Raw genomic sequence first — 20,165 nt, forward strand, 5'->3', positions numbered from 1 at the left:
ACAGTACACCCTCCATATGTTTGGGGTTAGTTGGTTACTGTTTTATGACTCTTTTGTCACTTTCCACTCCGACCCTGCACAGCTATAAATTCTTACTCATTTTTTAAGGATTGAAACACGGACATTTTCTATCGAAAATGTCACAGTATGTTTTAGGTAGTTAACCATTCAAATTGTTTTTTTTAATTTTTTTTCTCCTCATTCTATCTTTCTCTATATGGATCAGCTTTTACGAATTTTTCTTTTTCTCATTCACTTGATTCAGAGGAACTGTGAAGTTAGTTTGAGAGAGAAATCATGTCTAACAATAAATTTAGAGTGGTGTTAAGTTTAGAGGTGAGACGAAAAATGATTGAAGAAAGTGAGAAGGGAACTTCTGCGAGAAAAATTGCAGAAATATTCGAATGTGGAAGGACATAAATAAACAGTATAATTAAGAATAAAGATGAAATATTAGAAGAATAGGAGGAAGAGAGAATCTGTGTTTAGTAATGTGAATGATTTCGTTTACGAATGGTCCAAGTGTGCGAGGGCGAAGAAATTGCAGTAAGTGGGCCTATGATTCAAGAGAAAGCTCTTGAAATTGCCAAAGAACTCAATGTAAGAAATTTTGTTGCTAATAATGAGTGGTTAGAGTGCGTTAGAAAACGGCATAACATTGCATTTCGTTCTGTGTCTGGTGAAGGAGGTGACATTGCAACCAATGTTATTGAAGAATGGAAAAAATAGACTGCCTTCAATTCTTGCGGAATATCAACTCAGAGACATTTACAATGTTGACGAAACAGGTTTTTCTTCAGGGCCCTATCTAACAAAACTTAAGTTTTAAGAAAAAAGAATGTAACGGGGGGAAGTTGGCAAAAGACAGAATAACTCTGCTCTTTTGTTTTAATGGTGCAGGAGAAAAAGAACCACTCTTAATGATAGGGAAATCATTAAAACCGAGATGTTTGAAAAATGTTGACATGGGCTTATTGGAGGTGAAGTGGACTGCCAACAATAAAGCTTGGATGACATCATCATTGTTTGAGAATTAGCTATGCGATTTCAATTCTAAGATTAAACGACAAAATCGCAATGTGATCCGTGAAATTGGTGTTTCTTCCCCCAAATACATCACACCTCCAGTCCCTTGATCAAGGTATTATCCAGTCATTTAAATTGAGGTACTGCAAGCGAGTTTTGAAAAGGCTAGTTGCAAGAATGGAAGAGGCTGACATTAATATGCATGATTGTTGTATGCGTACAGTCCTAAAAAATCTGTGAAATTCAGTATTTTCATGCTGATTCATAAAAAAACCGCAACCTTAATCCAGCGGCCACCTGATAAAACGGCCATGTTACAAGGTAACTTCAGATGGCCGCTTTAGACAGGTTTCACTGTAGTTGTATTTACCGACATTGATGTATTTTATTAACTGTTCTACAGTGTCCCTGTCTACTGGGTGTTCAGTTCAAAGTGTGTCATGGCTCGCTGTATGTCGTCATATGGCTAGCCGATGAGCCTAGAGAATTCAATCTTCCTACACTTCCGCAGAGGTGTATTACATATGTGTTAGAGAAGTTGCCTAGCAAGTACAGCATTCATTCAGAAGAGAACTTGCCGATACGTATGGTAACGCTGGTAGTGGCAGGAATGTGAACTGTTTGGAAACACGTACTGAGGTGAGTTTTTTTCTTACTGTCGGGATATGGGGAGAGGGTTAAGACGATTACTTACGTGCAGTATTTGTTGACATTAACTTGGACGGTCAGCGTGGACACGGAGCATTTGATTTGTGTTGTGGAATGTTGCGGTATGCAACCGATGATAAAAAATAGCCTGCGTACGACTTGCCCGCGCAAAACACAGTTCGAAAGAGGTTATGGTAGCACACAGACCGTACAGACTGACATCTGTTGCTACGACGTTTAAGTTATACCGTACACATTCTCAAGTTCAGATTGAACGCCTTGATTAATAGGCAACTTCTCTGACATAAAAGCTGAAACTCGCTTCAAATCGCTGACTCACAACAGTGACGTCATGACACACTTTGAAATGAACACCCAGTATGAGTATGTGGTGATACATTACTTGGGTAAAGAACCAATTGCAGAAAAAACCAGAATATTAACACTTTACTTAAAGCTGTGAAAAAAAAAATTTAACAAAAGGTACAGTACAATAACTAAGCTGCGGATTTATGCCTATATGCCTATTTTAATCCTTAACCTGAAGACGCAAGCTTTTAGGTTACATGTCCATTTTAAGGCATTGCGAGTATTATATGCGAATTCTATAGTGCTATAATTACCTATTTCACTAGTAAATGTCTATTTGCTTATAAATGCCTAAATGTTGCCTAAATATCTGTATTATATATTATATTTCAATTTATTGACTATTTTATCAATATTTTTTAATCTGTAATTTGTCTCTTTTTTTTTTTTATCCAGCAGAGGGCAGTGATGCCATACAACTATCAATAATTTGTGTGTTACGTCTTACTGCCATCAGAGCACGTAGGTTATTGATACTTTTGATGAGAACCAGGTGGCAAGCATAGAAGAGACAAATATTATCCTGGAAAACCCAAAGCTAAGATCTGATCTTGCTTTCATCAAAGCAAACTTTGGAAAGCTGCCTGCTAACATAACGAAACTGGAAACGAGGAGTATTCCACACCACAGTGCTGTGCAAGTTATGAAGAAAGTAGAAACTATTTTTAAAGAAATACCAAGCAGCATGGGAGAAGCAATGAGAAATAAGTATTTGAAAATTGTGAAAAGAAAACCTGTTGGGAGCAAGTGTTATTGGTGGTAGAAGCACTGATTGGAAATGACATTGACATTACTGCGTTCCCACTGGTTTGGTCCCCAGCTGAGATTGGATCCGTGAAGTATTGCCCAATCACTTCATGTGAAGTGAAGAGAAGTTTCTCCCAATTTAAGAACATTCTTACAGACAACAGGCATTAGTTCTCATTACAACATTTCGAGGAATATTTAGTTATTCACTGCCATAAAGGCAGGCCCGATGAGAGGGTATAGAAGGCATGGCTGTAGTCTGGGGGCCCGGGATGTCCGGGGGGGCCCGCGTAACATGATGGTAATACTATATACATATTAATTAAAATGTAAAATTAAAAGTAATAATATTATTTAATTTGTGCGACATTTTTACACACGTGGATCGCCGTGAAATCGTTGCATTGGGCATGGCATCTACCTAGAAAGCAGGTCACTCAACATCACGAACGCGATGGTCAGCCAGGATAGACAGTATTAAGCCATTTGCTTCACACATTTCAGGGTTGAGAACAGCTCTTGCAAAAGTAAAGGATATGAACATCGCTGCAGAGACATTAATAGATACGAACGGTATTGAAACATATCTAACCAAATTTACTTGTGTTGTGATGTCTTCAATACGGATGAAGGATCTCTCTGAAATCGAGCACTGGAATTCCGTTCTGTAGGCTAGAAAGGCGACAACAGACATGGAGGTGGAGAACATTAAGGCGTTGATTCAAAATTTGAAAACATTGCTTACAAAGTGGGACATGATTTTACGGGAGTGCGTGCTTGTGACAGCAAACATTGGTGTACCTCAGAATTTTTCTGAGAAACGAAAAGTTAGAAGATCTTCCCAAGAAGTGCATGACAATGACATTCCAGAGGAACTTTTTAAACGTGACGTTTTCTATGAGCTCATGGACAGTGTCATTGGGAACTTAACAGAGCATTACAAAGCTGTTCCTGTAATAAATGAAATGTTCAGTTTCTTGTGAAACTATCCCTCACTGATAAAAAAGAATTGCAGCAAAGTGTGAAAAAATGGGCTCAAATCTATAAAAATAATGTTTCTGAAGAGGATATTGTATTTGAAATCGATCATCTTAAGACTATTCAACCAGCAAACTTTAAGAATACCTTACAACCTCTTCAACTCCTGAATGTCCTTACTCAACAGAAATTGACCAATCTACTCCCAAATGTCTGCATTGCGTTGAACATATTTACTACATTGCCAGTAACAGTCTGTTGCTGAAGAAGAGAGGTCGTTTAGCCTGTTGGCACATGCGAAGAAAATATTTCGCTCAAAAATGTTGCAAGGGAGACTATCAAGTCTTGGCACCTTAGCTTTGGAAAACAGTCTTGCACGAGTGTTGGACTTTGAAGAAATAATAGACTATTTTGCGAGTCGAAAGACAAGAAAAGCTCCACTGTAGATTTCATAAAAGTAATACTCTCCTAAAATGTAAGTAAATGACTTAGTGTGTGTGTCTATATTCAAAATAAGGAATAGAGAATAGAGTAGTGTAAAATACTCGTATTTGTTCACTTTTGTAATGTTTATAATAAAAGCATTATTCAATGTTATGCTACTTTACATATATGAGTGTTCTCAATATATCATTTGAAAGGGGGCTCCATAGAATCCTAGTCAGGGGGTCCATTTCGGTTCTCTACGGCCCTGCATAAAGGTATTACTATATAAACTAGTGTATAATGCTATGCTATGGTTGTGTTAGTCATTAAGAATTAGAAATTGTTAGTGCCTTTTTAAATGCCTATTTTAGAATTTTACCTGTCTATTTAAACTGTTTTTAGCGCCTAAAAATCCGCAGCTTAACAATAACAAATGGGGTGACATTTGATTTAATTTGATAATGTTGTGTGTAACTTAGCTATGAAATCTACAAGTTCTGTGTTAGTGGACATGTGCCAATTGTCAAAGAGCTGCTGAAATGGCTGAATCAACAAAGTGATTTTGCCTTAAAAAATTGCAGTATTTTACAATATCACCAGCATCATCATATGAAATTTATGGTACCGTGATCATCAACCTTTGCTTTCCAATTCCCATAGTCACATATAACATTTCTCTTGTCCATATTTTTCTCTATAATAATAATAATAATTTATTTATTTCATCTGGCAGAGCTAAGGCCAGTAGGCCTTCTCTTCCGCCCAGCCAGACTCTAATTCTAATTGAAAACAATTGCTTACATAGTTATTACATTAATATCTAGACCATAAAACAACATGAAATTAAATAATCAAAGTTGGATAACTAATGTTAGTGTGACAATAATAAACATTGGTAAGAAATAGTTATAATAATAATAATAATAATAATAATAATAATAATGAGATAATTTAGATATTTATCTGTGATATATATATAACCATTAAACATTGAGAAACCTGAAACAGCTATTATTGTTAACAAGAATTGTTAGAAAAATGTTTCGTTAGCCTATTCTTAAATTGGTTTGATGTCTGACAGTCCCTGACAATACTCGGTAGGGAATTCCAAAGTCGAGGAACAGCCACAGTGAAAGAAGATCTTCTAGACGGAGCCAGGACAACATTTCGAGGGATGGTGTTACGTGATCTGCCCAGCGAATATTGCAGACGAAACGGACGCACATATTATGAACACGTTGTAGTCTCTGCGCCGAAGTAACGCTTAGGTCAGTAAGCAGAATATCACAGTAATCGAAGTGGGGCATCACGAGTGTTTGCACTAACATTTTTTTCATGGAAAAGAGTAGAAAATTCTTCAGTCGCCTAAACGAGTGGATTAATGAGAATACTTTTTTGCAGGTTTCTGCAACTTGAATGTTCCAATTTAAACTTTTGTCCATATAAATACCTAGATTCTTTACTGATTCACTGAACGGAATTTCGATGCCGTATATTTTAATCGGGGACAAATTTGGTATGGTAATAGTGCTTAACAAACGTGAATGGCCCACAATGATTCACTGTGATTTTTCTGGATTTAGTTTAAGTCGGAATTTCCGTGTCCAAGTCAGATTGAGTCCAGATCGTCATTAATTTTAGTTATTACATCATTTATTTCGTCAGTCACAGCTCACACTTGATCTTCCTCGTCTTTTCCTTTAAATAGGTCTCCAATTCATTACTCTTTTGGGTGATCTCACATAGACCATCCTACATACCACATCAATTGCTTTCTTTGAACTTCTTGAATTATATTAGTTTCACTTGTATAATTTCTCTTATTTCGTTTCTTATCTTATCTTATCTTTTTTTTTTTGTTTCAATAATAATTAAAAAACGTGTTATTTTAATATTTTATAAGTTTCATTAGAGTGAGAAATTTCTACTTTTTTACGAAATATTCAAACAATATTTTAATCATCGAAATCAGGGTAAATAATCACCATAAAATCACACCCCTACTTACCGATTATAATTGAACATGAAGGACCAAGAGATATATGAAGACCAAAATGAAATGGAGAGATGTAGTGTGAAGATGTGCTGTGAAGCCAAAACAAGTCTGTATTTTGTGATGTGGAGAAGACTAATACATCTGATTGCAGAAACTATACATTATTACAATGTTTGGAATATTCAGTTAATAGGTGGACGAGATAGTCAAGACACTCCGATCTTGGTAACTGAAAAGTTCCTCGTAACTAGTTTAACAACATGGCACAATAAAACAACATCTTACCTCATTGGGAATAATATAATTTTTCATCCTGCAGGGAGAAGGACGTCGATATGTTCTCATGGGATAGGAAGATGAATTGGTAACTTTATTTGCAGTTGATACTCTGCCCTCCTGTGGATCAAACAAATTTTCTTTGATTAAAGAGAGCACTAACTCTTTTCAGAATATGTAACAAGTTCAATTAAACTCTAGCTGAAGCTATAGGCATGTTATATATGAGCTCTCCCTCCCCTCCACCAAATAAAAAAAATGTAATTTTATTACAAACCTGAATATGTGAACCAAATGAAGAAACACTGATTGACGATCTTCTTCCCTTAATGGAAGAATCTTCACTCTGAAGACGATTATCTGAAAAAGAACAGAGATTAAAATTATCTTAATATTTATTGAAGTCCTTCAGGAATGTTTCTTGGCGACTTATATATTTTCTATCCTTGAAATTGTTAAGGAAAGCTTATGTATATCAAATCCATTATGGAATAAAATATAAACATATCCACTGGTAGTGGTAAGAGCATGGCAACTTTAACACTGCTCCTTAGAGATTTTTCACAAAATTTTAGTTGGTGACATTACATAATTCACTACGGCGTTTGTAAATTTCTTTAGATAATTTTGTAAAGCTTGTTAAAATTTGCAAACTGTTAAGATTTAATTGTACAACGGGTTTACGAACATTTGTAAACTTCTACTTGTGATTTGTATATTGTTAATTAGTAATTTGTTAACATTGTGAAATGGCACCTGCCCAAGAATCTTGAAGGATTACGAACATAAAATAAAAATACATCCTCTTTGGTATCAAAAGCCTTTTTGAGTTTGATGAACAGTTTAAAATCTGTACAAGAACATGCTTAATCCAACATGAATAATGTTTCAACACATTTATTAAGTATTAACGTCATTATCGCTACTATGTCATCCTCTGTTGTCCAATGGTTATACTAGCCTTTAGATTAGAAGTTCATGGGTTCAAAATCTAGCAGAAGGATATATTTTTCGGACAAGTAAATCTATAGCATGACTTCGTCTGGGAAAGAAGTAAAGCTGTGTGTCTCATGATGTTTAATTTGCAGTTTGTGAAATATTCTGCTTAATTTGCAGTATGTGAAATATTGTAACACATTAATCAAATCCTACAATGGCTGTCTTTCAATTGCCTACTATATCTGTCAGTAAATGTAGGAATGAAATTAAAATTCGCAGAATACCAGTACTATAGCAGAACCTCGATTATCTGTCTGTCGATTAATTGTTTAATCGTTCTGACTAGCATAATTAAGCAGTGTTGTTTCTGTCATGGTATTTAAATTCTTTCTTGGCAATGTACTATTTCCTTCTTTTGTTAAATAATGCACAAACATTCAGCTCTATTCTCGTCTCAACTGAATATACTGCTGAAGTCAGCTTGTTATAACTTTTTTCTCTACATAGCCTATCTACATTGTGTACTTGGACTAGGCTATGGTATGACACAGGTAATTTATGGTAATTTATAACTTCACACAGATTGAGTACGAAATCTAGAATTCTAACAAAAAACACATTTTTAAGACCTGAAATCCAGGAATGTGCTGGGAGTTGTATTAATAATGTTTTTGTTTTTCACAATTAAGAAGAATATGGAAAGTATCAGACACAATGTAACATTCTAGATTAACCCTATTGACACCACAAAGGAGTATACATAAATATTTAACTTACTTAAGTTAAGTTTGTTATCCATACTGCACTTCCGTCCTGACAAACTGTTCACGGCAGTTTCACCTGTCTGGAACTTGCAGTTACAATTTGGTTTAAAAATGCATGTAATTCTCTCTGGCCGTTTATCTCCTAATAAAAAGGAAGAGAGGACCACAAATTACACTTGAAACTCAGAAAATCATATGCACTGTAATGGAGTTACCTGAAACTGATTTAACATTTGCTGGGCATGTTATTATAAGTCAGCCAATCTTCACTCCTACTTTTGCTTGGGTTGCCATAGTAATCCTACCCTACTGACTTTTATTTTTTTTTTCCTAGCATTTCCAAGCGCTTTTGCTTTCCTGCCTTTCAATGTAAGATTGTTTATCAAAAAGAAAATAGTCATACTCTATGTAAAAACAACAGTTATAGTTTACGCTGCCCAGCCCATTTAACATATTATTTAATTTACGAAACACAGAGGACAAAAGTTGGAGTCCTCCTTTCTTTATTTTTTTAAAGGCAATACAAATGTTACAAGTATTTGTTTTATATGGACCTTAATACAGAACATCATACAATTGACGTCATTAGAACCAGGATTTCGATGAATTTCTTCTCTTTCTTGGTAAGTCAGAAACATATCTACTTTAATATGTACATGTTTTAAGATAAATGGAGTACTTTAAGACATTTTTGTTCTATTCGGCCATTTTTGGGGTATTTTCGTTGAATTTTGGTCACAAATGCCAATAAGGCCTTTATTTCTCTTTTTATTTCCTATGATATTTTCTCCATACATTTTAGTCATCAATAGTCATTATTTTGGAGTTTTCCACAGCTTTTAAATCGTTTTTCTACACATTGAGTAATGCTGCTAAACTTAATAAAGAATACTGGGGAGAAGCCATCATGACTGTTAATTACATAGAGAACTGTCTTCCAATAAAGAATAAATGTAAGCCACCTTATGAAATATGGTATGGAAGGAAACCAGATTAAATGGTGTTATCAAGTTTGGAGCAAGTGTGCATGTTCATATACCAAAGGAAAGAAGGCAGAAGTTAAAAGACAAAAGTCTGAAGGGAATCTGTGTAGATTATGCTTCTGCCAGCAAAGACTATAGGGTTCTCAACAGAGAAATTGGAAAAGTAATTCTAAGTAGAGACGCAATAGATGTTAATGATGGGGAGTTGAAAAATGTAACAGAAATCCCACCTGAAGATAAAATACTTGTACATCAAAAGGAAACAGCGAATATAGATTTGGAAGAAACTCTAACCACACCACATGTACAAGATTCTGAACAAAAGAATGAACGATGATCAAGTAGAACAAATCAAGGAGTGCCCCCTGAGAGACTAATCGAAGTGATGAGTAAGATAACTGAAAATAAAAATGTATAAGATCCAAAAACAATATCAGAGGTACTTCAACGAATAGATAAGAATCTATGGGAAAAGTCTATGATTGCTGAAATACAATCATTAGAACAGAATGATACTTGGGAGTTAACTGACCTTCCACCAGGAAAAAGAGCCTTAAATTAAAATGAAATCAACAAGGAGAAGTAGGGCTGGGCAAAATACAAGTATTTCAAATACAAATACAAAATACTTCAAATAATTGTATTTGAAATACAAATACAAAATACTTTAAAAAAAAATTAACCAAAATACATTTGTATTTCAAATACTCAAAATACATTTGTATTTCAAATACTCGATACAATATAATATAGGCCTAAAGAAATAATATTACCATACTGAAAATCTAAAATATTATATTAACATTAAAATTACTTTTATCTCGAAGTTTTATATAAATACTGTAACTGAACATTCTTCCTTTTTCTAGTCATCAATGAAATTATGCTACATATGAATAATTACTGCTCCCTTTCAAAACAACCAGTTCCTCAAATGTTCATAAGATAAGGATCGCCTTGCTTGTGAATGAATAAATCCTGCAAAACAGAACAGTCTTTCTACAGGCGCAGAGGAACACAAACTTGAATTACGTTTATAAAAGCTTGTTTCACTGTTGGTAATTCTCTGGAGTGCACAGGGTTGTCCCTTTGCCATTGAAGAATTGTATGAGCTCATACTCCACAGCAGACAAGTTCTTTTCTTTTTGCTTTTCAAAGTCTGTTGTACTTGAGTTGAAAACATAAAAATTATTTTCATCGTCTTCATCGTCTGAACTGACCAAAGATGTAGCAGACAACTGCTCAGCTGATTTCACACACATAAGTTATTCTGTGTCCTCTTCTTATCATTTAGTGAGGCAATGTCAGGTAGCCAGCTCATCTTCAAAGATGGATGGAGGAAGCTGCCAAAATAGCTCAATTTTTTTCTGGGATCAGATCAAACATCACTTTAAATCTTGATGAAAGTGAACTAATTAGGATTGGAGTTACTTGGAATAGATGGCGTAGATTACTAGGCAACAGAATATGCAATCTGTTTTTAAGGGACATTAATGTGGACAAAAGTTGGCCGTAATAGCACGTCTTCTTATTTTGCATTAAATTAAGGGCTACGGCAATGGGCTTCAGAACTGCACAATATTCTTCAAGGTACTGAAACTCAACATCTTTGAAGGTTGGCAATCCCAGTTTTTCACATATACTGTTTATATCATGTTTGAATTGCAATATTTGAGAGATTGAGTCGTAAAGAGAATTCCATCGAGTTGGGCAAGGAAACTTTAATGAATATTTCAAGACATCTGATATAATTTCTGACTATTTGAGTCTCCTAGACGCATTCCATAATGCTAAACATTTAGCAAGTGTTGGGTAATGGATCCTGGATGCTGTTGGGGATTTCTTTATGGCATTAAGGAAATCAGTTGTGGCAAGAAAACTAAGTGTATGGCTAGCAAATCTGAAACGGGTAGGCAAATAAGACAAAAGTTCATTCTTCAAATCCAAATCCAAAACTTGAAGAACAAGAAGAAGAAAAAAGTATTTTGAGTATTTGAAATACAAAATACATCAATTTTATGTATTTAAATAGAAAATCCTTACAAATTACAAAATACAAATGTATTTAAAATACTGCCCAGCCCTGACTGAAGAAGTAGTTAAATACAAGGCATGTTTAGTAGCCCAGGAATTTTCATAGAAATATGGAAAGGACTATGATGAAGTGTTTGAGCTGGTGATAAAACAGTCGACATTACGAATGCTATTCACCATCACAGGAGAGCAAGATATGATAGTCAAACATCATAATGTTGAAACAGCTTTTGTCTATGGAAACCTGTCACATGAAATTTACTTAAAGCAATCTGAGCATCTCACTACAGAGGAAGTAAAAGTTTATCGCTTAAAAAAGAGTTTGTAAGGACTTAAGCAAGAGCTTATGAGTGGAACAGTAAGTTAGAGCACCAGCTTTAAAATATCCAGTTTAAACAGGAAGCAAAAACGATCCATGCCTTTACATTAGGGTAATGTAAGGAGGAAGAAAAATGTATATCACAGTGCATGTTGATGACATTGCTGCAGCTGCTTCGGATGATGAATTCTCTAAATGGTTTGAAACAGAAATAAATAATTCAGAATTCTTACTAAAGAATCTTGAAAATATAAACAATTTTCTATGTGTACTGAATGGTGAATTTACAAAACGACTTAAATCCCTAGAAGTAGTTTTGAGAAAATTAAAGAAAACTGTTTTTAGCCTTGCTGAACAATATATTGTTACAATATAATTTTTTATATGTAAGAGAAATAGTTTTATTATAAGAATTCATAAATAATTGATTAAATGGCGATCTTACTCGTGTTAATTATGTAAGCATGTGTGGCTTACAACTGTTTCGGTGCTACTTGACACCATCCTCATAGCCTTCTGTGTCTCGGTGCCATCTTAACTTCGCTGCCTGTTGTGTGGGTGCGTTCATATGATGAAGAGTTGTGTCAAATAGTGTGTGTGTTCTGAAATTGATCTGTGTGTTGAGAATTTGATTAGGGTGTGTTTAGTGTGTTTGTATATTTCATATTGTTCTAGTGTGTTGAGTTTTTGGTTTTTGGGTTGTATGTGTAGGATTTCCATGTCTGTATTTATGTTATTGTATGTGTGGTTAGCATTAGTTATGTGTTCGACATATGTAGATGTATTGTGTCCTCTGGTTATTGCTTTAATGTGTTCTTTGTATCGAGTTTGGAATGATCTGCCTGTCTGTCCAATGTAGAAACTGTCGCAACTATTGTATGTGAGTTTGTATACGCCTGTGTGGTTGTATTTATTTGTTTGTGTTGTTTGTGTGTTGAGATGTCTTTGTAGTGTGTTTTCTGTTCTGTATGCAATAGTTGCGACAGTTTCTACATTGGAAAGACAGGCAGATCATTCCAAACTCGATACAAAGAACACATTAAAGCAATAACCAAAGGACACAATACATCTACATATGCCGAACACATAACTAATGCTAACCGCACATATAATAACATAAATACAGACGTGGAAATCCTACACATAACACCCAAAAACCAAAAACTCAACACACTGGAACAATATGAAATATACAGACACACTAAAACACACCCTAATCAAATTCTCAACACACAGATCAATTTCAGAACACACACACTATTTGACACAACTCTTTATAATATGAACGCACCCACACAACAGGCAGCGAAGTTAAGATGGCGCCGAGACACAGAAGACTCTGAGGATGGTGTCAAGTAGCACCAAAACAGCTGTAAGCTGCACATGCTTACATAATTAACACTAGTAAGATCGCCATTTAATCAATTATTTATATTCAAATGTTAAAAGCAGTGTACGAAAGATTCAACATGGAAGAATTCATACATTTGTGTTCTTCTTCAGGTCGTAAAAAATTTAATTATCTTCAGGACTAAAGTTATTCTGCAAATTAACTTCAATCCTGCATTATAATTATTAGGTTACTGACACATAAACATGTTTAACTAAATGTATTTATACCAAAATCATAAAATAACCTTATTGCAACTGTTGAACAACATTATTTTGAACAATTTGTTAATCACAAGGGCACAGACAACTCTTAGGAGTGTTATAACGAGACCACCCCTTAGTTTCATCTTTCACTTCTTTGTTGTCTCCCATGCTATAATGTTTTCGTAGAATGTATTCACGTCTTCTTCATCACAAATAATGTACTTAAGCATTTTACGAATATCTTGAATTTTGGTTTCATTAATCGGGGCTAAACCACTGTGTTGGAAAGTGTGGAGAAAGAATGATGCTGAAAATGATCAAGAAGTAGAAAGGGAATTGGTTGTGTTACTGGCTGAATAAAACTGCCTACTGAAAGATGCACTGGAAGGAATGGTAAACGTGAGATAAGTTCGGAAAAAATTACCAGTGACAACAGACAAAAAACAATTTGTCAGCTGAATGTATGATTAAAATTACATATTATGTAAGTTTCTTCAGTACTTGACAGGAAAAAAAAACTTAAATTCACGACTAAAGGCGTTTTACCCCTTAACCAAATATTCTGCTGCTATAAAAACTATACAAAAGTCGTGGATTAGAGTTATTCTGCTACTGAACGATGCCCCTTGCCCCTTACAATATACTTTGCACACTTCCACTCGGTAATGAGTTTTGGAATAATATTCTGGGGAAATTCCACTGATAGTAACAGTATATTTCTATTACAAAAAAGAGTAATTAGAATAATAGCAGGTGCCAAATATAGGAAATCGTGTAGGACTATTTAAAAAAAACTACAAATAATGCCCATGGCTTGCCAGTATATCTTTTCATTAATAATCTTCCTCGTATGTAATCGTGAAAACTTTGTAACTAATTCAACAGTTAATAGCATAAATACACGTCAAAAAAATTACTTTCATACTCCATCGGCAAATCTATTGTGCTATCAAAAAGGAGTGCGTTATATGTCAGTAAAAATTTTTAATAGCCTCCCTATCGATATAAAAAATGAAACTCAAAACATAAAATTATTTAAGGCCAAATTAAAGAAGTACCTAATTTCTCACGCCTTCTATTCTGTAGGTGAATTCATGACATTCAATAACACTTCATGAAATTGATACTAAAACTTTGTGTTGTACTAGTAGACTATATTGTAAATCTCATCTGTATATATTTCATCTAGACTGTGACTATAAATTAAGACTTTATAATAGTATTAAGTTTTTTTACTTTTGTCATATTCTAGCTGTAAGCAATATATAAATTCCATGGAATGTTAATAAATATAATACAATACAATACACAGTAACATAATCATGCTCTCAACTCAAAACCCCCAAAATGTGGACTTAAGTCGTTTTGCAAATTCACCATTCAAATAGACAACACAATAGACATCAGATTACATCAGAAACCTTACATAGTAAAACAGTTAAGAAAGTATGATCTTGCAGATGCCAAACTATCAAGCATTCCACTTGACATAGATTATCAAAAAGAAAGAGAAGTTGCACACAAAGAATTTGCTGTTGTAATGTACAGAAGTGTCATTGAATCATTGTTATATTTAGCAACAAACGCCAGGTCTGATATAACAGCTGCAACATCCATTTCAGCACAAAGGGTCAGTAATCTTCGAATTAAACACTGACTGTAAGTAAAACGTGTATTTCGATATCTGCAGAAGACTTGGATTATGAACTTGAGATTGGAAAGAAATATGAAGAAAGAGGTATAGTATCTTTCTTTGATCCTGATCGGAGAGGAGATGCAAGAAATGAAAAATTCAACAGTTGATACTGTATTTATTTTCATTTATTGTTACAAGCAGAGTTTGGTTGCCCTCTCATCAACTGAAGCTGAGTATATTGTGGCAGAAACTGTACAAAATGCTTGGCTGAAGATTTTATGCAGGTTATAGATAATACCACTTGTTTATGAAGATAATCAGAGTTGCATAAGACTAACAGAAAATAAGAAAGGAAGCAGAAGGACCAAACATATGGACTCAAAGTATTATTTTATTAGGGATATCGTTAAATGTGAACAATTATGTATAGCTTATAGAAATACAGAAACAATCGTAGCTAACATAGTGACTGAACTACATGGGAAGGTTAAATTAGAGAGACTAAGAAATGCTTCAGAACTAATAAATATCAAGTGTTGAGGAATGGTGTTGGATATACAATACTTGAGTGTGAAGTATATTAGGTATGTATGCATTAAGTTATCTTCCGTAACCTATTTATTAAAAAAATTGATGAACATTGTTAGTTTTGGATATGTTCGAAATGCATATTTTGCTTTTTTTCAAAGTGTGTGTGTGTGTGTGTGTGTGTGTATCTAATGCTCTGGATTTAACAATGAAGTCATCATCCTTCTTGCTTCCCAATATTTTGATGGAAGGTCCACAAATGTCCTAAGAGTTTCACAATTAGCCAGGTGCTCCATCTCCATGTTCTCTTCTCTGGTGCACAGTAAGCATTTAGATGAATTCAGTACTCGAATACGATGGAGGTGTTTACTGAGGCAATCGTGACCAGTAATCAATCTAAACATTGCCACGGCAGATTTTCGAGGTAGATCAGGAATTAGTTTTGGATCTTTAAATGAATTTTGATGTTTTGCCTGTTCGCTGTTACTTATTCTTTTTATGACTCGTTTTATTGATTCATATGGGAACTTGAAATTTGTTTTCAAGTTGATTTTAGTTCCTTTCTTTGCTAACATATCTGCTTTCTTGTTACTGTTCAGTCCATAGTGGGCCGGGATCCATTGGAAGACCACTTTTTTATTTAGCATTTGAATTTGTTTTACCATGCAATGAATTTCTTTTACTTTTTCCATTTTAGGGGATGTAGTTGAGCTGATGGACTGGATTGCAGCTTTAGAGTCAGATAGGATGACTATGTTTTTGCACTGGTTTAGCCAAACAAATAATTACATTTCAACTTCGCCATCAAAATTTGTTGTGTACTTGCCAACATTTTTATAAAGAGAAAAGTATTGACAAGTTGCTCCTACTCCAGCTCCTTCATTTTGATCCATGAGAGATCCATCAGTGTAAATATGCAACCAGTCCTTTTGTGGATATTTTCTATTAATTGTTTTTCAAAGTATATTCAGATATGGACTTACTTTGTGAGGAAATTCTAATGATATTACAGACATTTTATTAATTAAAAAGAAGGTTATTCGAATCCTGATAGCTTCAAATAGTAGAACACACTGTAGACCCCTGTTCATACAGACAGGTATTTAGATTGTCATAAATCTGTACATATATGATGTTCTAGTCTTTATGAAAGAACATTTGCAGGATTTTAACATGAGAAGTGAGATACACAATCATACAACGAGAAATAATGAATTATTAGATTATCCATTTTGTAGACTTTGTGTGACAAAAAGATATTATAAGTTGATTGGAATCAAATTGTTTAATAACCTCTCTATAAACATTCAGCTTCTTGCTGTTGACTTATAAAACAAAATTGTATAGTTGGTTAATTAAAAACCCACTTTACTCAATCAATGAGTGAGTTCTTTGAAATTGACATACATTTTTAAATAATGCAGTTTTAAATGTTTTGGTTATTGTTTCTTAATGTATTTTTAGTAGTTATATTTTGAATGAAGCTTAGTGGTGAATCAGTTAATACTTAAATTTAAATGTAATAATGAATAAAGCAAATTGCACTATTTTATGTGCATTTTTAAAGTTATTAACCCCTGTTGTAGTATTCTTAATTAATTATTATTATTACATATGACAATTAGTACTTCATACTGTCTTTTATCTAGTACAGGGATTGCTCTTGAGGAACTCTAGACATCATCTTGTAAGATCCAAAATTTCTGCCGCATTAAGAAATAAGGGCTGGATAGTAGAAGAAGAAATCTCCTGTCTAGCTGAAAATGGGTCAACGAGACGAGTAGATATTTTAGCGTACAATACTGACACTAAACAGGGCATCATTGTGGACCCCACGATACATTTTGAAGTAGAATGTCATCAGTCAGCCGAGGTCCACCTTGAGAAGAGTCGATCTATGAGCCTACAGTCAACTATTTCAAGCTGAAATATGCCTTAATTCACGTTGAGGTATTCGGCTTGCTCATAGGTGTTCGAGGGACTATACGTGCTTTTTTCGAAGAATTTCGATGGCAGTTTGCTCTGCCAACATCTCTGGGGGATGACATTGTGATAATTGTGTTAAAAAAATCCTAATTAATCACATGGTGCCACATTAATAGCAATTGTAATTTTTCACGCCCTTTTCTTTGTTTCCCTTCTTTAAAATTTAATATCTATGTTTACATATGTATATTAATTTTTTTTGAGGATATACTGAGTCCGTGAGGGCTACCCTCAATGAATGAGGGGGGGGGGCAGTTCAGTATTATTTTGTTATTTTAGTACTTTCAACTTTATATTATATAATTTGTAAATATTGTATGTATATATGTTTCGTATATCCAAGATTGTAACACTGGCAATGTCTATGATGAAGTTTTTCATTCAGTGACAATAAAAATTATTATTATTATTATTATTATTATTATTATTATTATTATTATTATTATTATTATTATTATTATTATAAGGCTATCTTTTGCTATAGGTGGCCATGTGTCTATGTACTTCTCTGTATTATTGTTGTTCTCAATTATATTTTTTATTGAAGTTATAGATCTAGAACAACAGCACAGGAATTATTATTCTAACATGATAAACATGCTACTATAGTAAATAAAATTTTAGTTTGTTAAACAAATGATTTCTTTCTGAGCTTACCTCTTTCAAGTTGATCCTTATCCTTGCTACTTAAGGGTGGAGTAAAGGACTGAGTAGGCATGTGTTTAGCATCTAGAACTGGTGTTGATAACTGTTCGTATGACTCTATAAATTGACGAATTCTCGTTCTTCTGATGTTTACCGAGTCTGACTCATATTTAAGAGGCTTCTCTTGTATGCCGCACTGCTTCTGGACCATTGACTGTAACAGCAATGTTAAGTTTCATTAGACATAAACCTTGCAAGATTGGGACGAGGATTTCAGTAAGGAGACGTGTGGCAGAGTGAGACAATATCAGTCAATGAATTAGGCTTCCAAGTTTACAGGACGGTTCATCTTCAATAGGTCAGAGGGTCGTGGGTCCAGTTTAAGTATTTTTTTAAGATTAACAATTATTTTTCAGACTAGATCTAGAGGCTTATATGGCTTTTGATATCGAAAACTGCCCATTCACAGGGTGCTCTGATCATAATAAACTGGGACCAAGTGGAAAGCAAATAAGAATGAAGACAAAAGAATAGGTGATTCTCTCCCATAACACACGCGATAATTAATATTATATCAATGAATAGGGACACTCGATTTTCGCGGATGATTTTTTCATGAATTTCTTCTAATTAAGTCAGAGAGTTAAAATTTTTGTATGTATGAGTCTCACTTTGTAGACACGTTTTACAATTGCGTTTTGTCGCTAATTTTGTTCGTCTTTTAATTTTTTTTTAAATTAATTTGTATCATCTCTTGGGGTGCGATGACTTGTGATGGGGTGGATTTGCTTGCTTTTTCCACTCTGGAATTAATCCCATCCGAGCTTTGCCAGTCTTATTAGGTACACACAAGATACCTTTCTTGGAAATAACGAAACCATGTTTTTTGCAGGCTCCTATGATTTTCACGTAACTGTACTTGGCATCGGAAAGGGTTGTTATGTACCCCTCCCAAAAAGGCTCGATTTTCTTGGGCGTTGCTACAGTGATACACCGTGCACTCTGATTATGAAATCACTCACTACTGGTCTGTCACCTCTCGCCGGTGTGATTTCTGATGCACATGACGTCATTCAAATTCGTTATCAGAGATCGGAAAAACCCTGTAGAGCAAGTAGAATCTTTTACCTAGCTTGGAAGTATAGTTACTAGAGATGGTGGGTCAGATGAGGTGTTAAACAAAGAATTATAAAAGCAGAAGGGGCCTTCATACAGCTGTATCCAATATGGAAGAACAGAAATATCTGTAGGAAGACTAAATTACAAATCTTTAACACAAATGTAAAGTCAGTACTTCTTTATGCATGTGAAACTTGGTTAGTTACCTCTAATATCACCAACTCTTTAGACTTTTATAAATCACTGTCTAAGATGTATAATAAACATTAGATGGCCAGATACTATAACCAACGAAGATCTATGGAAAACCGCAAATCAGCTCCCCATTGAGATTGAGATCAAAAAGAGAAAATGGAACTAGTTTGGATATACACGTAGAAAATTAGATGGATTTTTTGAGAAGAGTGCATTGAACCGGAATCCCCAAGGAACTTGGAAGATAAGCCGCCCAAGAAAGACATGGAAAAGGACAGTAGAGGGTGAAGTTGCAGGAATGAGAAAGTAGGATGGAGAGAACATTGGAAAATTTGACGTATGCTCTATGTTTCAGCAGAAACAAGAAGAATTAAGACAAGTAAGTAATATCATCACCTTCTGCTTTCCAATTCCCGTAACCACCTATTTCTCTTCTAACTACTCCCTCTTATCCATATTTTCCTATATACCACAGCTCAGACTTGATCTTCCTCGTCATTTCCTTTACATAGGTTTCCAATTCTTTACTCTTTTGGGTGACCTCACATCGACGATCCTACATACCACGTCAATTGCTTTCTTTAAACTTCTTGAATTATATTAGTTCACTTGTATAATTTCTCTTATTTCCTTATCATTTCTTTTCCTCTTTGTTTCAATAATATCTTAACGAGGACCTTGAATCTATATCTGCATGGGCCAGAAAGTTTGGTTTGACTCTCAATGCGAGAAAATCACAAGCAATCCTAGTGGGACATCAACGTCTATTATGCAATATTACTCCTGCTCTTCCAGTCAAGTTAAACGACACAATAATCCCTTCTGCTTCCTGTGTTAAAAACCTTGGGGTTTACTTTGAGATGCATTTAAACTGGAATAACCAAGTAACCCATATTACCAAAAAAGTGCTTTCCATACTACATTCCTTAAACAGCATTCGAAAATTCCTTCCGCT

At 34.4% G+C, this 20,165-nt stretch overlaps 1 long non-coding RNA gene across 4 annotated transcripts in view; it reads left to right on the plus strand.

Moving 5' to 3' along the window:
* Positions 1-17,663, plus strand: part of LOC138701389 (uncharacterized) — a 33,993-nt gene extending 16,330 nt beyond the window's left edge. Inside the window, exons 3-5 of one of the 4 annotated variants that reach the window (XR_011332533.1) lie at positions 1,430-1,665; positions 5,276-5,462; positions 15,963-17,663. This is a non-coding gene — a long non-coding RNA (uncharacterized lncRNA). The remainder of the gene's footprint in view (positions 1-1,429; positions 1,666-5,275; positions 5,463-15,962) is intronic. The other 3 variants (XR_011332535.1, XR_011332534.1, XR_011332536.1) reach the window with 3 other exon arrangements.
* Positions 17,664-20,165: the final 2,502 nt, after the last annotated feature.

The sequence above is a fragment of the Periplaneta americana genome, chromosome 6, assembly GCF_040183065.1.
Source record: "Periplaneta americana isolate PAMFEO1 chromosome 6, P.americana_PAMFEO1_priV1, whole genome shotgun sequence".
NCBI classification, from domain to species: Eukaryota; Metazoa; Arthropoda; class Insecta; order Blattodea; family Blattidae; genus Periplaneta; species Periplaneta americana.